The sequence below is a fragment of the Lonchura striata genome, chromosome 11 (assembly GCF_046129695.1).
Source record: "Lonchura striata isolate bLonStr1 chromosome 11, bLonStr1.mat, whole genome shotgun sequence".
Lineage (NCBI taxonomy): Eukaryota > Metazoa > Chordata > Aves > Passeriformes > Estrildidae > Lonchura > Lonchura striata.
This window is the reverse complement of record NC_134613.1, coordinates 3,785,055-3,806,686: the sequence shown is the minus strand read 5'-3', so window position 1 is coordinate 3,806,686 and position 21,632 is coordinate 3,785,055.

The window sequence follows — 21,632 nt, the reverse complement described above, 5'->3', positions numbered from 1 at the left end:
AGGGAGCCCTACAAACTGACATCAGCAACCTGGACTGGTGAGTTTTCTTTCCCAGGGAAAATGGCCAAAGGTTGCCCCAAGGGCCCCTGGCACTGGGCTGGGGCCTGAATGCAAATAATCCTTTTATCGAAGGATGGATCGCAGACTGAAGTTGTCCCCATCTCATACTTGTGCAGCCCTGATATACCTAAAGGAGCCCTACAAAGTGACATCAGGAACCTGGACTGGTGAGTTTTCTTTCCCAGGGAAAATGGCCAAAGCATGTGCCCAGGGGCCCCTGACCCCGGGCTGGGGCCTGACAGCGAAGAATCCTTATATCGAAGAATGGGTCACAGACCGAAGTTGTCCCCTCCTCAAAGTTGTGCTGCCCTGATAGACCCAAGGGAGCCCTAAAAACTGACATCAGCAACCTGGACTGGTGAGTTTTCTTTCCCAGGGAAAATGGCCAAAGCATGTGCCCAGGGGCCCCTGGCACAGGGCTCGGACCTGACTTCAAAAAATCCATATATCGAAGGATGGATCGCAGACCAACGTTGTCCCCATCTCATACTTGTGCTGCCCTGATAGACCCAAGGGACCCCTACAAACTGACATCAGCAACCTGGACTGGTGAATTTTCTTTCCCAGGGAAAATGGACAAAGGATGTGCCCAGGGGCCCCTGGCACTGGGCTGGGTCGTGACTGCAAAGTATCCTTATATCAAAGAATGGACCCCAGACCGAAGTTGTCCCCTCCTCAAAGTTGTGCTGCCCTGATAGACCCAAGGGAGCCCTACAAACTGACATCAGCAACCTGGACTGGTGAGTTTTCTTTCCCAGGGAAAATGGCCAAAGCATGTGCCCAGGGGCCCCTGGCCCTGGGCTGGGGCCTGAATGCAAATAGTCCTTATATCGAAGGATGGATCGCAGACTGGAGTTGTCCCCATCTCATACTTGTGCTGCCCTGATAGATCCAAGGGAGCCCTACAAACTGACATCAGCAACCTGGACTGGTGAGTTTTCTTTCCCAGGGAAAATGGCCAAAGGATGTGCCCAGGGGCACCAAGCACAGGGCTGGGACGTGAATGCAAATAATCCTTATATCGAAGGATGGACCCCAGACCGAAGTTGTCCCCTCCTCAAAGTTGTGCTTCCCTGATAGACCCAAGGGAGCCCTACAAACTGACATCAGCAACCTGGACTGGTGAATTTTCTTTCCCAGGGAAAATGGCCAAAGCATATGCCCAGGGGCCCAAGGCACTGGGCTCGGACCTGAATGCAATAAATCCTTATATCGAAGCATGGAACCCAGACCCAAGTTGTCCCCTCCTCAAAGTTGTGCTGCCCTGATAGACCCAAGGGAGCCCTACAAAGTGACATCAGGAACCTGGACTGCTGAGTTTTCTTTCCCAGGGAAAATGGCCAAAGGATGTGCCCAGGGGCCCCTGGCACTGGGCTCGGACCTGACTTCAAAAAATCCTTATATCGAAGGATGGACCCCAGACCGAAGTTGTCCCCTCCTCAAAGTTGTGCTGCCCTGATAGACCCAAGGGAGCCCTACAAACTGACATCAGCAACCTGGACTGGTGAATTTTCTTTCCCAGGGAAAATGGACAAAGGATGTGCCCAGGGGCCCCTGGCACTGGGCTGGGGCCTGACTGCAAAGTATCCTTATATTGAAGGATGGACCCCAGACCGAAGTTGTCCCCTCCTCAAAGTTGTGCTGCCCTGATAGACCCAAGGGAGCCCTACAAACTGACATCAGCAACCTGGACTGGTGAATTTTCTTTCCCAGGGAAAATGGACAAAGGATGTGCCCAGGGGCCCCAGGCACTGGGCTCTGACCTGACTGCAAAGTATCCTTATATCAAAGGATGGTTCGCAGACCAACGTTGTCCCCTCCTGAAATTTCTGCTGCCCAGATAGACCCAAGGGAGCCCTACAAACTGACATCAGCAACCTGGACTGGTGAGTTTTCTTTCCCAGGGAAAATGGCCAAAGGTTGCCCCAAGGGCCCCTGGCACTGGGCTGGGGCCTGAATGCAAATAATCCTTTTATCGAAGGATGGATCGCAGACTGAAGTTGTACCCATCTCATACTTGTGCTGCCCTGATAGACCCAAGGGAGCCCTACAAAGTGACATCAGGAACCTGGACTGGTGAGTTTTCTTTCCCAGGGAAAATGGCCAAAGGATGTGCCCAGGGGCCCCTGGCACTGGGCTCGGACCTGACTTCAAAAAATCATTATATCGAAGGATGGACCCCAGACCGAAGTTGTCCCCTCCTCAAAGTTGTGCTGCCCTGATAGACCCAAGGGAGCCCTACAAACTGACATCAGCAACCTGGACTGGTGAATTTTCTTTCCCAGGGAAAATGGACATAGGATGTGCCCAGGGGCCCCTGGCACTGGGCTGGGTCCTGACTGCAAAGTATCCTTATATTGAAGGATGGACCCCAGACCAAAGTTGTCCCCTCCTCAAAGTTGTGCTGCCCTGATAGACCCAAGGGAGCCCTACAAACTGACATCAGCAACCTGGACTGGTGAGTTTTCTTTCCCAGGGAAAATGGCCAAAGCATGTGCCCAGGGGCCCCTGGCACAGGGCTGGGGCCTGAATGCAAATAATCCTTTTATCGAAGGATGGATCGCAGACTGAAGTTGTCCCCATCTCATACTTGTGCTGCCCTGATAGACCCAAGGGAGCCCTACAAACTGACATCAGCAACCTGGACTGGTGAGTTTTCTTTCCCATGGAAAATGGCCAAAGGATGTGCCCAGGGGCCCCTGACCCCGGGCTGGGGCCTGACAGCGAAGAATCCTTATATCGAAGAATGGATCACTGACCGATGTTGTCCCCTCCTCAAATTTCTGCTTCCCAGATAGACCCAAGGGAGCCCTACAAAGTGACATCAGGAACCTGGACTGCTGAGTTTTCTTTCCCAGGGAAAATGGCCAAAGGATGTGCCCAGGGGCCCCAGGCACTGGGCTCGGACCTGAATGCAAATAATACTTATATCGAAGGATGGACCCCAGACCGAAGTTGTCCCCTCCTCAAAGTTGTGCTGCCCTGATAGACCCAAGGGAGCCCTACAAAGTGACATCAGCAACCTGGACTGGTGAGTTTTCTTTCCCAGGGAAAATGGCCAAAGCATGTGCCCAGGGGCCCCTGGCACTGGGCTGGGGCCTGACTGCAGAGAATCCTTATATCGAAGTTTGGACCCCCAACCGAAGTTGTCCCCTCCTCAAAGTTGTGCTGCCCTGATAGACCCAAGGGAGCCCTACAAACTGACATCAGCAACCTGGACTGGTGAATTTTCTTTCCCAGGGAAAATGGCCAAAGCATGTGCCCAGGGGCCCCTGGCACTGGGCTCGGAACTGACTGTAAAGAATCCTTATATCGAAGGATGGACCCCAGACCGAAGTTGTCCCCTCCTCAAAGTTGTGCTGCCCTGATAGACCCAAGGGAGCCCTACAAACTGACATCAGCAACCTGGACTGGTGAGTTTTCTTTCCCAGGGAAAATGGCCAAAGGATGTGCCCAGGGGCCCCTGGCACTGGGCTCGGAGCTGACTGCAAAGTATCCTTATATCAAAGGATGGTTCGCAGACCAACGTTGTCCCCTCCTCAAATTTCTGCTGCCCAGATAGACCCAAGGGAGCCCTACAAACTGACATCAGCAACCTGGACTGGTGAGTTTTCTTTCCCACGGAAAATGGCCAAAGGTTGCCTCAAGGGCCCCTGGCACTGGGCTGGGGCCTGAATGCAAATAATCCTTTTATCGAAGGATGGATCGCAGACTGAAATTGTCCCCATCTCATACTTGTGCTGCCCTGATAGACCCAAGGGAGCCCTACAAAGTGACATCAGGAACCTGGACTGGTGAGTTTTCTTTCCCAGGGAAAATAGCCAAAGCATGTGCCCAGGGGCCCCTGGCACTGGGCTGGGACCTGACTGCCAAGAATCCTTATATCGAAGGATGGACCCAGACCGAAGTTGTCCCCTCCTCAAAGTTGTGCTGCCCTGATAGACCCAAGGGAGCCCTACAAACTGACATCAGCAACCTGGACTGGTGAGTTTTCTTTCCCAGGGAAAATGGCCAAAGCATGTGCCCAGGGGCCCCTGGCATTGGGCTGGGGCCTGACTCTAAAAAATCCATATATCGAAGGATGGACCCCAGACCGAAGTTGTCCCCTCCTCAAAGTTGTGCTTCCCTGATAGACCCAAGGGAGCCCTAAAAACTGACATCAGGAACCTGGACTGGTGAGTTTTCTTTCCCAGGGAAAATGGCCAAAGCATGTGCCCAGGGGCCCCTGGCATTGGGCTGGGGCCTGACTCTAAAAAATCCTTATATCGAAGGATGGACCCCAGACCGAAGTTGTCCCCTCCTCAAAGTTGTGCTGCCCTGATAGACCCAAGGGAGCCCTAAAAACTGACATCAGCAACCTGGACTGGTGAGTTTTCTTTCCCAGGGAAAATGGCCAAAGGATGTGCCCAGGGGCCCCAGGCACTGGGCTGGGACCTGACTGCAGAGAATCCTTATATCAAAGTTTGGACCCCGAACCGAAATGGTCCCCTCCTCAAAGTTGTGCTGCCCTGATAGACCCAAGGGAGCCCTACAAACTGACATCAGCAACCTGGATTAGTGAATTTTCTTTCCCAGGGAAAATGGCCAAAGCATGTGCCCAGGGGCCCCAAGCACTGGGCTGGGGCCTGACTGTAAAAAGTCGTTATATTGAAGGATGGACCCCAGACCAAAGTTGTCCCGTCCTCAAAGTTGTGCTGCCCTGATAGACCCAAGGGAGCCCTACAAACTGACATCAGCAACCTGGACTGCTGAGTTTTCTTTCCCAGGGAAAATGGCCAAAGCATGTGCCCAGGGGCCCCTGGCACTGGGGTGGGGCCTGACTGCAAATAATCCTTATATCGAAGGATGGACCCCAGACCGAAGTTGTCCCCTCCTCAAAGTTGTGCTGCCCTGATAGACCCAAGGGAGCCCTACAAACTGACATCAGCAACCTGGACTGATGAGTTTTCTTTCCCAGGGAAAATGGCCAAAGGATATGCCCAGGGGCCCCAGGCACTGGGCTCGGACCTGAATGCAAAGTATCCTTATATCGAAGGATGTTTCGCAGACCAAAGTTGTCCCCTCCTCAAATGTCTGCTTCCCAGATAGACACAAGGGAGCCCTACAAACTGACATCAGCAACCTGGACTGGTGAGTTTTCTTTCCCAGGGAAAATGGCCAAAGCATGTGCCCAGGGGCCCCTGGCACTGGGCTCGGAACTGACTGCAAAGAATCCTTATATCGAAGGATGGACCCCAGACCGAAGTTGTCCCCTCCTCAAAGTTGTGCTGCCCTGATAGACCCAAGGGAGCCCTACAAACTGACATCAGCAACCTGGACTGGTGAGTTTTCTTTCCCAGGGAAAATGGCCAAAGCATGTGCCCAGGGGCCCCTGACCCCGGGCTGGGGCCTGACTGCGAAGAATCCTTATATCAAAGGATGTTTCGCAGACCAACGTTGTCCCGTCCTCAAAGTTGTGCTGCCCTGATAGACCCAAGGGAGCCCTACAAACTGACATCAGCAACCTGGACTGGTGAGTTTTCTTTCCCAGGGAAAATGGCCAAAGGTTGCCCCAAGGGCCCCTGGCACTGGGCTGGGGCCTGAATGCAAATAATCCTTTTATCGAAGGATTGATCGCAGACTGAAATTGTCCCCATCTCATACATGTGCTGCCCTGATAGACCCAAGGGAGCCCTACAAAGTGACATCAGCAACCTGGACTGGTGAGTTTTCTTTCCCAGGGAAAATGGCCAAAGGATGTGCCCAGGGGCCCCTGGCACTGGGCTCGGACCTGACTGCAAAAAATCCTTATATCGAAGGATGGACCCCAGACCGAAGTTGTCCCCTCCTCAAAGTTGTGCTGCCCTGATAGACCCAAGGGAGCCCTACAAACTGACATCAGCAACCTGGACTGGTGAATTTTCTTTCCCAGGGAAAATGGACAAAGGATGTGCCCAGAGGCCCCTGGCACTGGGCTGGGTCCTGACTGCAAAGTATCCTTATATTGAAGGATGGACCCCAGACCGAAGTTGTCCCCTCCACAAAGTTGTGCTGCCCTGATAGACCCAAGGGAGCCCTACAAACTGACATACGCAACCTGGACTGGTGAATTTTCTTTCCCAGGGAAAATGGCCAAAGGATGTGCCCAGGGGACCCTGACCCCGGGCTGGGGCCTGACAGCGAAGAATCCTTATATCGAAGAATGGATCACAGACCGAAGTTGTCCCCTCCTCAAATTTCTGCTTCCCAGATAGACCCAAGGGAGCCCTACAAAGTGACATCAGGAACCTGGACTGGTGAGTTTTCTTTCCCAGGGAAAATAGCCAAAGCATGTGCCCAGGGGCCCCAAGCACATGGCTGGGACCTGACTGCAGAGAATCCTTATATCGAAGTTTGGACCCCCAACCGAAGTTGTTCCCTCCTCAAAGTTGTGCTGCCCTGATAGACCCAAGGGAGCCCTACAAACTGACATCAGCAACCTGGACTGGTGAGTTTTCTTTCCCAGGGAAAATGGCCAAAGGATGTGCCCAGGGGCCCCTGACCCCGGGCTGGGGCCTGACTTCGAAGAATCCTTATATCGAAGAATGGATCGCAGACCGAAGTTGTCCCCTCCTCAAAGTTGTGCTGCCCTGATAGACCCAAGGAACCCCTACAAACTGACATCAGCAACCTGGACTGCTGAGTTTTCTTTCCCAGGGAAAATGGCCAAAGGATATGCCCAGGGGCCCCAGGGAGTGGGCTCGGACCTTACTGCAAAGTATCCTTATATCGAAGGATGGTCCGCAGACCAAAGTTGTCCCCTCCTCAAATGTCTGCTTCCCAGATAGACCAAAGGGAGCCCTACAAAGTGACATCAGGAACCTGGACTGGTGAGTTTTCTTTCCCAGGGAAAATGGCCAAAGCATGTGCCCAGGGGCCCCTGGCACTGGGGTGGGTCCGGACTGCAGAGAATCCTTATATCGAAGTTTGGACCCCCAACCGAAGTTGTCCCCTCCTCAAAGATGTGCTGCCCTGATAGACCCAAGGGAGCCCTAAAAACTGACATCAGCAACCTGGACTGGTGAGTTTTCTTTCCCAGGGAAAATGGCCAAAGCATGTGCCCAGGGGCCCCTGGCACTGGGCTCGGAACTGACTGCAAAGAATCCTTATATCGAAGGATGGACCGCAGACCGAAGTTGTCCCCTCCTCAAAGTTGTGCTGCCCTGATAGACCCAAGGGAGCCCTACAAACTGACATCAGCAACCTGGACTGGTGAGTTTTCTTTCCCAGGGAAAATGGCCAAAGGATGTGCCCAGGGGCCCCTGACCCCGGGCTGGGGCCTGACTGCGAAGAATCCTTATATCGAAGAATGGATCGCAGACCGAAGTTGTCCCCTCCTCAAAGTTGTGCTGCCCTGATAGACCCAAGGGAGCCCTACAAACTGACATCAGCAACCTGGACTGGTGAGTTTTCTTTCCCAGGGGAAATGGCCATAGCATGTGCCCAGGGGTCCCTGGCACTGGGCTGGGGCCTGAATGCAAAAAATCCTTATATCGAAGGATGGACCCCAGACCGAAGTTGTCCCCTCCTCAAAGTTGTGCTGCCTTGATAGACCCAAGGGAGCCCTACAAACTGACATCAGCAACCTGAACTGGTGAGTTTTCTTTCCCAGGGAAAATGGCCAAAGGATGTGCCCAGGGGCTCCTGGCACTGGGCTCGGAGGTGACTGCAAAGTATCCTTATATCAAAGGATGGTTCGCAGACCAACGTTGTCCCCTCCTCAAATTTCTGCTGCCCAGATAGTCTCAAGGGAGCCCTACAAACTGACATCAGCAACCTGGACTGGTGAGTTTTCTTTCCCACGGAAAATGGCCAAAGGTTGCCCCAAGGGCCCCTGGCACTGGGCTGGGGCCTAAATGCAAATAATCCTTTTATCGAAGGATGGATCGCAGACTGAAATTGTCCCCATCTCATACTTGTGCTGCCCTGATAGACCCAAGGGAGCCCTACAAAGTGACATCAGGAACCTGGACTGGTGAATTTTCTTTCCCAGGGAAAATGGCCAAAGCATGTGCCCAGGGGCCCCTGGCACTGGGCTGGGGCCTGACTGGAAAGAATCCGTATATCGAAGGATGGACCCAGACCGAAGTTGTCCCCTCCTCAAAGTTGTGCTGCCCTGATAGACCCAAGGGAGCCCTACAAACTGACATCAGCAACCTGGACTGGTGAATTTTCTTTCCCAGGGAAAATGGCCAAAGCATGTGCCCAGGGGCCCCTGGCCCTGGGCTCGGAACTGACTGCAAAGAATCCTTATATCGAAGAATGGATCCCAGACCGAAGTTGTCCCATCCTCATAGTTGTGCTGCCCTGATAGACCCAAGGGAGCCCTACAAACTGACGTCAGCAACCTGGACTGCTGAGTTTTCTTTCCCAGGGAAAATGGCCAAAGGATGTGCCCATGGGCCCCAGGCACTGGGCTCGGACCTGAATGCAAAAAATCCTTATATCGAAGGATGGACCCCAGACCGAAGTTGTCCCCTCCTCAAAGTTGTGCTGCCCTGATAGACCCAAGGGAGCCCTACAAACTGACATCAGCAACCTGGACTGGTGAGTTTTCTTTCCCAGGGAAAATGGCCAAAGCATGTGCCCAGGGGCCCCAAGCACAGGGCTGGGACCTGACTGCAGAGAATCCTTATATCGAAGTTTGGACCCCCAACCGAAGTTGTTCCCTCCTCAAAGTTGTGCTGCCCTGATAGACCCAAGGGAGCCCTACAAACTGACATCAGCAACCTGGACTGGTGAGTTTTCTTTCCCAGGGAAAATGGCCAAAGCATGTGCCCAGGGGCCCCTGGCCCTGGTCTCGGAACCGGACTGCAAAGAATCCTTATATCGAAGGATAGATCCCAGACCGAAGTTGTCCCCTCCTCAAAGTTGTGCTGCCCTGATAGACCCAAGGGAGGCCTACAAACTGACATCAGCAACCTGGACTGGTGAGTTTTCTTTCCCAGGGAAAATGGCCAAAGCATGTGCCCAGGGGCCCCTGGCACTGGGCTGGGGCCTGAATGCAAATAATCCTTATATCGAAGGATGGATCGCGGAGTGGAGTTGTCCCCATCTCATACTTGTGCTGCCCTGATAGACCCAAGGGAGCCCTACAAACTGACATCAGCAACCTGGACTGATGAGTTTTCTTTCCCAGGGAAAATGGCCAAAGGATATGCCCAGGGGCCCCAGGCACTGGGCTCGGACCTGAATGCAAAGTATCCTTATATCGAAGGATGTTTCGCAGACCAAAGTTGTCCCCTCCTCAAATGTCTGCTTCCCAGATAGACACAAGGGAGCCCTACAAACTGACATCAGCAACCTGGACTGGTGAGTTTTCTTTCCCAGGGAAAATGGCCAAAGCATGTGCCCAGGGGCCCCTGGCACAGGGCTGGGACCTGACTGCAGAGAATCCTTATATCGAAGTTTGGACCCCCAACCGAAGTTGTCCCCTCCTCAAAGTTGTGCTGCCCTGATAGACCCAAGGGAGCCCTACAAACTGACATCAGCAACCTGGACTGGTGAGTTTTCTTTCCCAGGGAAAATGGCCAAAGCATGTGCCCAGGGGCCCCTGGCACTGGGCTCGGAACTGACTGCAAAGAATCCTTATATCGAAGGATGGACCCCAGACCGAAGTTGTCCCCTCCTCAAAGTTGTGCTGCCCTGATAGACCCAAGGGAGCCCTACAAACTGACATCAGCAACCTGGACTGGTGAGTTTTCTTTCCCAGGGAAAATGGCCAAAGCATGTGCCCAGGGGCCCCTGACCCCGGGCTGGGGCCTGACTGCGAAGAATCCTTATATCAAAGGATGTTTCGCAGACCAACGTTGTCCCGTCCTCAAAGTTGTGCTGCCCTGATAGACCCAAGGGAGCCCTACAAACTGACATCAGCAACCTGGACTGGTGAGTTTTCTTTCCCAGGGAAAATGGCCAAAGGTTGCCCCAAGGGCCCCTGGCACTGGGCTGGGGCCTGAATGCAAATAATCCTTTTATCGAAGGATTGATCGCAGACTGAAATTGTCCCCATCTCATACATGTGCTGCCCTGATAGACCCAAGGGAGCCCTACAAAGTGACATCAGGAACCTGGACTGGTGAATTTTCTTTCCCAGGGAAAATGGCCAAAGCATGTGCCCAGGGGCCCCTGGCACTGGGCTGGGGCCTGACTGGAAAGAATCCGTATATCGAAGGATGGACCCAGACCGAAGTTGTCCCCTCCTCAAAGTTGTGCTGCCCTGATAGACCCAAGGGAGCCCTACAAACTGACATCAGGAACCTGGACTGGTGAGTTTTCTTTCCCAGGGAAAATGGCCAAAGCATGTGCCCAGGGGCCCCTGGCACTGGGGTGGGTCCGGACTGCAGAGAATCCTTATATCGAAGTTTGGACCCCCAACCGAAGTTGTCCCCTCCTCAAAGATGTGCTGCCCTGATAGACCCAAGGGAGCCCTAAAAACTGACATCAGCAACCTGGACTGGTGAGTTTTCTTTCCCAGGGAAAATGGCCAAAGCATGTGCCCAGGGGCCCCTGGCACTGGGCTCGGAACTGACTGCAAAGAATCCTTATATCGAAGGATGGACCGCAGACCGAAGTTGTCCCCTCCTCAAAGTTGTGCTGCCCTGATAGACCCAAGGGAGCCCTACAAACTGACATCAGCAACCTGGACTGGTGAGTTTTCTTTCCCAGGGAAAATGGCCAAAGGATGTGCCCAGGGGCCCCTGACCCCGGGCTGGGGCCTGACTGCGAAGAATCCTTATATCGAAGAATGGATCGCAGACCGAAGTTGTCCCCTCCTCAAAGTTGTGCTGCCCTGATAGACCCAAGGGAGCCCTACAAACTGACATCAGCAACCTGGACTGGTGAGTTTTCTTTCCCAGGGAAAATGGCCAAAGGATGTGCCCAGATGTGCTGCCCTGATAGACCCAAGGGAGCCCTACAAACTGACATCAGCAACCTGGACTGGTGAGTTTTCTTTCCCAGGGGAAATGGCCATAGCATGTGCCCAGGGGTCCCTGGCACTGGGCTGGGGCCTGAATGCAAAAAATCCTTATATCGAAGGATGGACCCCAGACCGAAGTTGTCCCCTCCTCAAAGTTGTGCTGCCTTGATAGACCCAAGGGAGCCCTACAAACTGACATCAGCAACCTGAACTGGTGAGTTTTCTTTCCCAGGGAAAATGGCCAAAGGATGTGCCCAGGGGCTCCTGGCACTGGGCTCGGAGGTGACTGCAAAGTATCCTTATATCAAAGGATGGTTCGCAGACCAACGTTGTCCCCTCCTCAAATTTCTGCTGCCCAGATAGTCTCAAGGGAGCCCTACAAACTGACATCAGCAACCTGGACTGGTGAGTTTTCTTTCCCACGGAAAATGGCCAAAGGTTGCCCCAAGGGCCCCTGGCACTGGGCTGGGGCCTAAATGCAAATAATCCTTTTATCGAAGGATGGATCGCAGACTGAAATTGTCCCCATCTCATACTTGTGCTGCCCTGATAGACCCAAGGGAGCCCTACAAAGTGACATCAGGAACCTGGACTGGTGAATTTTCTTTCCCAGGGAAAATGGCCAAAGCATGTGCCCAGGGGCCCCTGGCACTGGGCTGGGGCCTGACTGGAAAGAATCCGTATATCGAAGGATGGACCCAGACCGAAGTTGTCCCCTCCTCAAAGTTGTGCTGCCCTGATAGACCCAAGGGAGCCCTACAAACTGACATCAGCAACCTGGACTGGTGAATTTTCTTTCCCAGGGAAAATGGCCAAAGCATGTGCCCAGGGGCCCCTGGCCCTGGGCTCGGAACTGACTGCAAAGAATCCTTATATCGAAGAATGGATCCCAGACCGAAGTTGTCCCATCCTCATAGTTGTGCTGCCCTGATAGACCCAAGGGAGCCCTACAAACTGACGTCAGCAACCTGGACTGCTGAGTTTTCTTTCCCAGGGAAAATGGCCAAAGGATGTGCCCATGGGCCCCAGGCACTGGGCTCGGACCTGAATGCAAAAAATCCTTATATCGAAGGATGGACCCCAGACCGAAGTTGTCCCCTCCTCAAAGTTGTGCTGCCCTGATAGACCCAAGGGAGCCCTACAAACTGACATCAGCAACCTGGACTGGTGAGTTTTCTTTCCCAGGGAAAATGGCCAAAGCATGTGCCCAGGGGCCCCAAGCACAGGGCTGGGACCTGACTGCAGAGAATCCTTATATCGAAGTTTGGACCCCCAACCGAAGTTGTTCCCTCCTCAAAGTTGTGCTGCCCTGATAGACCCAAGGGAGCCCTACAAACTGACATCAGCAACCTGGACTGGTGAGTTTTCTTTCCCAGGGAAAATGGCCAAAGCATGTGCCCAGGGGCCCCTGGCCCTGGTCTCGGAACCGGACTGCAAAGAATCCTTATATCGAAGGATAGATCCCAGACCGAAGTTGTCCCCTCCTCAAAGTTGTGCTGCCCTGATAGACCCAAGGGAGGCCTACAAACTGACATCAGCAACCTGGACTGGTGAGTTTTCTTTCCCAGGGAAAATGGCCAAAGCATGTGCCCAGGGGCCCCTGGCACTGGGCTGGGGCCTGAATGCAAATAATCCTTATATCGAAGGATGGATCGCGGAGTGGAGTTGTCCCCATCTCATACTTGTGCTGCCCTGATAGACCCAAGGGAGCCCTACAAACTGACATCAGCAACCTGGACTGGTGAGTTTTCTTTCCCAGGGAAAATGGCCAAAGCATGTGCCCAGGGGCCCCAAGCACAGGGCTGGGGCCTGAATGCAAAAAATCCTTATATCGAAGGATGGACCCCAGACCCAAGTTGTCCCCTCCTCAAAGTTGTGCTGCCCTGATAGACCCAAGGGAGCCCTACAAACTGACATCAGCAACCTGGACTGGTGAGTTTTCTTTCCCACGGAAAATGGCCAAAGGATGCCCCAAGGGCCCCTGGCACTGGGCTGTGGCCTGAATGCAAATAATGCTTTTATAGAAGGATGGACCCCAGACCGAAGTTGTCCCCTCCTCAAAGTTGTGCTGCCCTGATAGACCCAAGGGAGCCCTACAAACTGACATCAGCAACCTGGACTGCTGAGTTTTCTTTCCCAGGGAAAATGGCCAAAGCATGTGCCCAGGGGCCCCTGGCCCTGGGCTCGGAACTGACTGCAAAGAATCCTTATATCGAAGGATGGATCCCAGACCGAAGTTGTCCCCTCCTCATAGTTGTGCTGCCCTGATAGACCCAAGGGAGCCCTACAAACTGACATCAGCAACCTGGACTGGTGAGTGTTCTTTCCCAGGGAAAATGGCCAAAGGATGTGCCCAGGGGCCCCTGGCCCTGGGCTGGGGCCTGAATGCAAATAATCCTTATATCGAAGGATGGATCGCTGACCGAAGTTGTCCCCATCTCATACTTGTGCTGCCCTGATAGACCCAAGGGAGCCCTACAAACTGACATCAGCAACCTGGACTGATGAGTTTTCTTTCCCAGGGAAAATGGCCAAAGGATGTGCCCAGGGGCCCCTGGCACTGGGCTCGGACCTGACTGCAAAGTATCCTTATATCGAAGGATGTTTCGCAGACCAAAGTTGTCCCCTCCTCAAATTTCTGCTTCCCAGATAGAACCAAGGGAGCCCTACAAACTGACATCAGCAACCTGGACTGGTGAGTTTTCTTTCCCAGGGAAAATGGCCAAAGAATGTGCCCAGGTGCCCCAAGCACAGGGCGGGGACCTTCATGCAGAGAATCCTTATATCGAAGTTTGGACCCCCAACCGAAGTTGTTCCCTCCTCAAAGTTGTGCTGCCCTGATAGACCCAAGGGAGCCCTACAAACTGACATCAGCAACCTGGACTGGTGAGTTTTCTTTCCCAGGGAAAATGGCCAAAGCATGTGCCCAGGGGCCCCTGGCACTGGGCTCGGACCTGACTGCAAAGAATCCATATATCGAAGAATGGATCACAGACCGAAGTTGTCCCCTCCTCATAGTTGTGCTGCCCTGATAGACCCAAGGGAGCCCTACAAACTGACATCAGCAACCTGGACTGGTGAGTTTTCTTTCCCAGGGAAAATGGCCAAAGGATGTGCCCAGGGGCCCCAAGCACAGGGCTGGGACCTGAATGCAAAAAATCCTTATATCGAAGGATGGACCCCAGACCGAAGTTGTCCCCTCCTCAAAGTTGTGCTGCCCTGATAGACCCAAGGGAGCCCTACAAACTGACATCAGCAACCTGGACTGGTGAGTTTTCTTTCCCAGGGAAAATGGCCAAAGGATGTGCCCAGGGGCCTCTGGCACTGGGCTGGGGCCTGAATGCAAATAATCCTTATATCGAAGGATGGACCCCAGACCGAAGTTTTCCCCTCCTCAAAGTTGTGCTGCCCTGATAGACCCAAGGGAGCCCTACAAACTGACATCAGCAACCTGGACTGGTGAATTTTCTTTCCCAGGGAAAATGGCCAAAGGATGTGCCCAGGGGCCCCTGGCACTGGGCTGGGGCCTGACTGCAAAAAATCCTTATATCGAAGGATGGATCGCAGACCGAAGTTATCCCCTCCTCAAAGTTGTGCTGCCCTGATAGACCCAAGGGAGCCCTACAAAGTGACATCAGCAACCTGGACTGGTGAGTTTTCTTTCCCAGGGAAAATGGCCAAAGCATGTGCCCAGGGGCCCCTGGCCCTCGGCTCGGACCTGACTGCAAAGAATCCTTATATCGAAGGATGGATCCCAGACCGAAGTTGTCCCCTCCTCATAGTTGTGCTGCCCTGATAGACCGAAGGGAGCCCTGCAAACTGACATACGCAACCTGGACTGGTGAGTTTTCTTTCCCAGGGAAAATGGCCAAAGCATGTGCCCAGGGGCCCCTGGCACTGGGCTCGGACCTGACTGCAAAGAATCCTTATATCGAAGGATGGACCCCAGACCGAAGTTGTCCCCTCCTCATAGTTGTGCTGCCCTGATAGACCCAAGGGAGCCCTACAAACTGACATCAGCAACCTGGACTGGTGAGTTTTCTTTCCCAGGGAAAATGGCCAAAGCATGTGCCCAGGGGCCCCTGGCACTGGGCTGGGACCTGAATGCAAATAATCCTTATATCGAAGGATGGATCACAGACTGGAATTTTCCCCATCTCAATGTTGTGCTGCCCTGATAGACCCAAGGGAGCCCTACAAACTGACATCAGCAACCTGGACTGGTGAGTTTTCTTTCCCAGGGAAAATGGCCAAAGCATGTGCCCAGGGGCCCCTGGCACAGGGCTGGGACCTGAATGCAAAAAATTCATATATCGAAGGATGGACCCAGACCGAAGTTGTCCCCTCCTCAAAGTTGTGCTGCCCTGATAGACCCAAGGGAGCCCTACAAACTGACATCAGCAACCTGGACTGGTGAGTTTTCTTTCCCAGGGAAAATGGCCAAAGCATGTGCCCAGGGGCCCCAGGCACTGGGCTCGGAGCTGACTGCAAAGAATCCTTATATCGAAGGATGGATCCCAGACCGAAGTTGTCCCCTCCTCATAGTTGTGCTGCCCTGATAGACCCAAGGGAGCCCTACAAACTGACATCAGCAACCTGGACTGCTGAGTTTTCTTTCCCAGGGAAAATGGCCAAAGGATGTGCCCAGGGGCCCCTGGCACTGGGCTGGGGCCTGAATGCAAATAATCCTTATATCGAAGGATGGATCGCAGACCGAAGTTGTCCCCATCTCATACTTGTGCTGCCCTGATAGACCCAAGGGAGCCCTACAAACTGACATCAGCAACCTGGACTGGTGAGTTTTCTTTCCCAGGGAAAATGGCCAAAGCATGTGCCCAGGGGCCCCTGGCACTTGGCTCGGACCTGACTGCAAAGTATCCTTATATCGAAGGATGTTTCGCAGACCAAAGTTGTCCCCTCCTCAAATTTCTGCTTCCCAGATAGACCCAAGGGAGCCCTACAAACTGACATCAGCAACCTGGACTGGTGAGTTTTCTTTCCCACGGAAAATGGCCAAAGGTTGCCTCAAGGGCCCCTGGCACTGGGCTGGGGCCTGAATGCAAATAATCCTTTTATCGAAGGATGGATCGCAGACTGAAATTGTCCCCATCTCATACTTGTGCTGCCCTGATAGACCCAAGGGAGCCCTACAAAGTGACATCAGGAACCTGGACTGGTGAGTTTTCTTTCCCAGGGAAAATAGCCAAAGCATGTGCCCAGGGGCCCCTGGCACTGGGCTGGGACCTGACTGCCAAGAATCCTTATATCGAAGGATGGACCCAGACCGAAGTTGTCCCCTCCTCAAAGTTGTGCTGCCCTGATAGACCCAAGGGAGCCCTACAAACTGACATCAGCAACCTGGACTGGTGAGTTTTCTTTCCCAGGGAAAATGGCCAAAGCATGTGCCCAGGGGCCCCTGGCATTGGGCTGGGGCCTGACTCTAAAAAATCCATATATCGAAGGATGGACCCCAGACCGAAGTTGTCCCCTCCTCAAAGTTGTGCTGCCCTGATAGACCCAAGGGAGCCCTAAAAACTGACATCAGGAACCTGGACTGGTGAGTTTTCTTTCCCAGGGAAAATGGCCAAAGCATGTGCCCAGGGGCCCCTGGCATTGGGCTGGGGCCTGACTCTAAAAAATCCTTATATCGAAGGATGGACCCCAGACCGAAGTTGTCCCCTCCTCAAAGTTGTGCTGCCCTGATAGACCCAAGGGAGCCCTAAAAACTGACATCAGCAACCTGGACTGGTGAGTTTTCTTTCCCAGGGAAAATGGCCAAAGGATGTGCCCAGGGGCCCCAGGCACTGGGCTGGGACCTGACTGCAGAGAATCCTTATATCAAAGTTTGGACCCCGAACCGAAATGGTCCCCTCCTCAAAGTTGTGCTGCCCTGATAGACCCAAGGGAGCCCTACAAACTGACATCAGCAACCTGGATTAGTGAATTTTCTTTCCCAGGGAAAATGGCCAAAGCATGTGCCCAGGGGCCCCAAGCACTGGGCTGGGGCCTGACTGTAAAAAGTCGTTATATTGAAGGATGGACCCCAGACCAAAGTTGTCCCGTCCTCAAAGTTGTGCTGCCCTGATAGACCCAAGGGAGCCCTACAAACTGACATCAGCAACCTGGACTGCTGAGTTTTCTTTCCCAGGGAAAATGGCCAAAGCATGTGCCCAGGGGCCCCTGGCACTGGGGTGGGGCCTGACTGCAAATAATCCTTATATCGAAGGATGGACCCCAGACCGAAGTTGTCCCCTCCTCAAAGTTGTGCTGCCCTGATAGACCCAAGGGAGCCCTACAAACTGACATCAGCAACCTGGACTGATGAGTTTTCTTTCCCAGGGAAAATGGCCAAAGGATATGCCCAGGGGCCCCAGGCACTGGGCTCGGACCTGAATGCAAAGTATCCTTATATCGAAGGATGTTTCGCAGACCAAAGTTGTCCCCTCCTCAAATGTCTGCTTCCCAGATAGACACAAGGGAGCCCTACAAACTGACATCAGCAACCTGGACTGGTGAGTTTTCTTTCCCAGGGAAAATGGCCAAAGCATGTGCCCAGGGGCCCCTGGCACAGGGCTGGGACCTGACTGCAGAGAATCCTTATATCGAAGTTTGGACCCCCAACCGAAGTTGTCCCCTCCTCAAAGTTGTGCTGCCCTGATAGACCCAAGGGAGCCCTACAAACTGACATCAGCAACCTGGACTGGTGAGTTTTCTTTCCCAGGGAAAATGGCCAAAGCATGTGCCCAGGGGCCCCTGGCACTGGGCTCGGAACTGACTGCAAAGAATCCTTATATCGAAGGATGGACCCCAGACCGAAGTTGTCCCCTCCTCAAAGTTGTGCTGCCCTGATAGACCCAAGGGAGCCCTACAAACTGACATCAGCAACCTGGACTGGTGAGTTTTCTTTCCCAGGGAAAATGGCCAAAGCATGTGCCCAGGGGCCCCTGACCCCGGGCTGGGGCCTGACTGCGAAGAATCCTTATATCAAAGGATGTTTCGCAGACCAACGTTGTCCCGTCCTCAAAGTTGTGCTGCCCTGATAGACCCAAGGGAGCCCTACAAACTGACATCAGCAACCTGGACTGGTGAGTTTTCTTTCCCAGGGAAAATGGCCAAAGGTTGCCCCAAGGGCCCCTGGCACTGGGCTGGGGCCTGAATGCAAATAATCCTTTTATCGAAGGATTGATCGCAGACTGAAATTGTCCCCATCTCATACATGTGCTGCCCTGATAGACCCAAGGGAGCCCTACAAAGTGACATCAGCAACCTGGACTGGTGAGTTTTCTTTCCCAGGGAAAATGGCCAAAGCATGTGCCCAGGGGCCCCTGGCCCTCGGCTCGGACCTGACTGCAAAGAATCCTTATATCGAAGGATGGATCCCAGACCGAAGTTGTCCCCTCCTCATAGTTGTGCTGCCCTGATAGACCGAAGGGAGCCCTGCAAACTGACATACGCAACCTGGACTGGTGAGTTTTCTTTCCCAGGGAAAATGGCCAAAGCATGTGCCCAGGGGCCCCTGGCACTGGGCTCGGACCGGACTGCAAAGAATCCTTATATCGAAGGATGGACCCCAGACCGAAGTTGTCCCCTCCTCATAGTTGTGCTGCCCTGATAGACCCAAGGGAGCCCTACAAACTGACATCAGCAACCTGGACTGGTGAGTTTTCTTTCCCAGGGAAAATGGCCAAAGCATGTGCCCAGGGGCCCCTGGCACTGGGCTGGGACCTGAATGCAAATAATCCTTATATCGAAGGATGGATCACAGACTGGAATTTTCCCCATCTCAATGTTGTGCTGCCCTGATAGACCCAAGGGAGCCCTACAAACTGACATCAGCAACCTGGACTGGTGAGTTTTCTTTCCCAGGGAAAATGGCCAAAGCATGTGCCCAGGGGCCCCTGGCACAGGGCTGGGACCTGAATGCAAAAAATCCATATATCGAAGGATGGACCCAGACCGAAGTTGTCCCCTCCTCAAAGTTGTGCTGCCCTGATAGACCCAAGGGAGCCCTACAAACTGACATCAGCAACCTGGACTGGTGAGTTTTCTTTCCCAGGGAAAATGGCCAAAGCATGTGCCCAGGGGCCCCAGGCACTGGGCTCGGAGCTGACTGCAAAGAATCCTTATATCGAAGGATGGATCCCAGACCGAAGTTGTCCCCTCCTCATAGTTGTGCTGCCCTGATAGACCCAAGGGAGCCCTACAAACTGACATCAGCAACCTGGACTGCTGAGTTTTCTTTCCCAGGGAAAATGGCCAAAGGATGTGCCCAGGGGCCCCTGGCACTGGGCTGGGGCCTGAATGCAAATAATCCTTATATCGAAGGATGGATCGCAGACCGAAGTTGTCCCCATCTCATACTTGTGCTGCCCTGATAGACCCAAGGGAGCCCTACAAACTGACATCAGCAACCTGGACTGGTGAGTTTTCTTTCCCAGGGAAAATGGCCAAAGCATGTGCCCAGGGGCCCCTGGCACTTGGCTCGGACCTGACTGCAAAGTATCCTTATATCGAAGGATGTTTCGCAGACCAAAGTTGTCCCCTCCTCAAATTTCTGCTTCCCAGATAGACCCAAGGGAGCCCTACAAACTGACATCAGCAACCTGGACTGGTGAGTTTTCTTTCCCACGGAAAATGGCCAAAGGTTGCCTCAAGGGCCCCTGGCACTGGGCTGGGGCCTGAATGCAAATAATCCTTTTATCGAAGGATGGATCGCAGACTGAAATTGTCCCCATCTCATACTTGTGCTGCCCTGATAGACCCAAGGGAGCCCTACAAAGTGACATCAGGAACCTGGACTGGTGAGTTTTCTTTCCCAGGGAAAATAGCCAAAGCATGTGCCCAGGGGCCCCTGGCACTGGGCTGGGACCTGACTGCCAAGAATCCTTATATCGAAGGATGGACCCAGACCGAAGTTGTCCCCTCCTCAAAGTTGTGCTGCCCTGATAGACCCAAGGGAGCCCTACAAACTGACATCAGCAACCTGGACTGGTGAGTTTTCTTTCCCAGGGAAAATGGCCAAAGCATGTGCCCAGGGGCCCCTGGCATTGGGCTGGGGCCTGACTCTAAAAAATCCATATATCGAAGGATGGACCCCAGACCGAAGTTGTCCCCTCCTCAAAGTTGTGCTGCCCTGATAGACCCAAGGGAGCCCTAAAAACTGACATCAGGAACCTGGACTGGTGAGTTTTCTTTCCCAGGGAAAATGGCCAAAGCATGTGCCCAGGGGCCCCTGGCATTGGGCTGGGGCCTGACTCTAAAAAATCCTTATATCGAAGGATGGACCCCAGACCGAAGTTGTCCCCTCCTCAAAGTTGTGCTGCCCTGATAGACCCAAGGGAGCCCTAAAAACTGACATCAGCAACCTGGACTGGTGAGTTTTCTTTCCCAGGGAAAATGGCCAAAGGATGTGCCCAGGGGCCCCAGGCACTGGGCTGGGACCTGACTGCAGAGAATCCTTATATCAAAGTTTGGACCCCGAACCGAAATGGTCCCCTCCTCAAAGTTGTGCTGCCCTGATAGACCCAAGGGAGCCCTACAAACTGACATCAGCAACCTGGATTAGTGAATTTTCTTTCCCAGGGAAAATGGCCAAAGCATGTGCCCAGGGGCCCCAAGCACTGGGCTGGGGCCTGACTGTAAAAAGTCGTTATATTGAAGGATGGACCCCAGACCAAAGTTGTCCCGTCCTCAAAGTTGTGCTGCCCTGATAGACCCAAGGGAGCCCTACAAACTGACATCAGCAACCTGGACTGCTGAGTTTTCTTTCCCAGGGAAAATGGCCAAAGCATGTGCCCAGGGGCCCCTGGCACTGGGGTGGGGCCTGACTGCAAATAATCCTTATATCGAAGGATGGACCCCAGACCGAAGTTGTCCCCTCCTCAAAGTTGTGCTGCCCTGATAGACCCAAGGGAGCCCTACAAACTGACATCAGCAACCTGGACTGATGAGTTTTCTTTCCCAGGGAAAATGGCCAAAGGATATGCCCAGGGGCCCCAGGCACTGGGCTCGGACCTGAATGCAAAGTATCCTTATATCGAAGGATGTTTCGCAGACCAAAGTTGTCCCCTCCTCAAATGTCTGCTTCCCAGATAGACACAAGGGAGCCCTACAAACTGACATCAGCAACCTGGACTGGTGAGTTTTCTTTCCCAGGGAAAATGGCCAAAGCATGTGCCCAGGGGCCCCTGGCACAGGGCTGGGACCTGACTGCAGAGAATCCTTATATCGAAGTTTGGACCCCCAACCGAAGTTGTCCCCTCCTCAAAGTTGTGCTGCCCTGATAGACCCAAGGGAGCCCTACAAACTGACATCAGCAACCTGGACTGGTGAGTTTTCTTTCCCAGGGAAAATGGCCAAAGCATGTGCCCAGGGGCCCCTGGCACTGGGCTCGGAACTGACTGCAAAGAATCCTTATATCGAAGGATGGACCCCAGACCGAAGTTGTCCCCTCCTCAAAGTTGTGCTGCCCTGATAGACCCAAGGGAGCCCTACAAACTGACATCAGCAACCTGGACTGGTGAGTTTTCTTTCCCAGGGAAAATGGCCAAAGCATGTGCCCAGGGCCCCCTGACCCCGGGCTGGGGCCTGACTGCGAAGAATCCTTATATCAAAGGATGTTTCGCAGACCAACGTT